The sequence below is a fragment of the Nematolebias whitei genome, chromosome 16 (genome assembly GCF_014905685.2).
Source record: "Nematolebias whitei isolate Nwh7 chromosome 16, NemWhi1, whole genome shotgun sequence".
Taxonomy (NCBI): Eukaryota; Metazoa; Chordata; class Actinopteri; order Cyprinodontiformes; family Rivulidae; genus Nematolebias; species Nematolebias whitei.
The window spans coordinates 38,179,745-38,180,973 of NC_056513.1; the positions used below are offsets into that span (position 1 = coordinate 38,179,745).

The following is a 1,229-nucleotide window of genomic DNA, read 5'->3' on the forward strand; positions in this document are numbered from 1 at the left end:
CATGTTACATAAACTGGGAACATCCTGATGCACGTTCAATAAACTGGAAACATCCTGATGCATGTTACATAAACTGGGAACATCCTGATGCATGTTACATAAACTGGGAACATCCTGATGCATGTTACATAAACTGGGAACATCCTGATGCATGTTACGTAAACTGGGAACATCCTGATGCATGTTACATAAACTGGGAACATCCTGATGCATGTTACGTAAACTGGGAACATCCTGATGCACGTTACATAAACTGGGAACATCCTGATGCATGTTACGTAAACTGGGAACATCCTGATGCATGTTACATAAACTGGGAACATCCTGATGCATGTTACGTAAACTGGGAACATCCTGATGCATGCTCAAATATATATATATATTTTTTTTCTCCTCCCAGGCTCTGATCGAGGTGGCAGCTTCTGTTTCTCCTCCCCCGTTTTTTCCTTCTTCCTGCTCTGCTCTCTGTCTGTCTGAAGCGCCTGGGTCTCATCTCCCGGACATAAATTAAGAAGATTATGGATTTGGTATCGTGGGCGTTCAACTCTATTGATAAGATTTTTTCATCAAAGCAACAAGGTCCTGGAGAACCGGCATGTCCAGCTGAGACTCACGCTGTGGCGTACGTCATGGATTTGTGGGGAGTGTGGCAGATGATGTGCCTCTCAGTTCTGTCTCAGGAGGATGTTGAAGACGTTTACATATTTGGACTTATGATAGCAGGGACTCTGCTTTTTGGCATCGGCGGGGCTCTGTTTTATCGACTTTTGAAAAAGACATCGGCAGCAGTTTCGGCCATGGAAAAGCTTCCGAGTCAGTGTGAAGGTCTGGTCCTCGCTGTGGGAACTTTGAATCATCTGGTTTTTGAGCTTAACTGTAACGTGGAGGCGATTGAGAATCGCAGACCACCTGCGGCTTCTGGAACTCGTCAGCGTGGTGGGTTCGACCTAGAAGGAGACTCATAGCATGGATCAGTGAAATGGAATCCCACAATTAGGCATTTTCGGAACCAGAACGCCCAGATGGACTCAAGGCTGAAGAAAAAAGTAATCTGAAGAAAAACAAGAATCAAGCTTATCTGAATCTGACTCCTGACGGCCTCGGAGACAGGCTGACTATCAAATTTCTCCTGGGACATGAGTACCCAAGGACAAAAGTTTCATCTATCGCACCACAAAAAGGTGTTCCCAGTTTATTGAGCATGCATCATGATGTTCCCAGTTTATTGA

General features: G+C 44.9%; 1 protein-coding gene across 1 annotated transcript in view; it reads right to left on the reverse strand.

Moving 5' to 3' along the window:
* Positions 1-1,229, reverse strand: part of LOC119422509 (ectonucleoside triphosphate diphosphohydrolase 7) — a 41,167-nt gene that overhangs the window by 7,652 nt on the left and 32,286 nt on the right. The window lies entirely within an intron of this gene.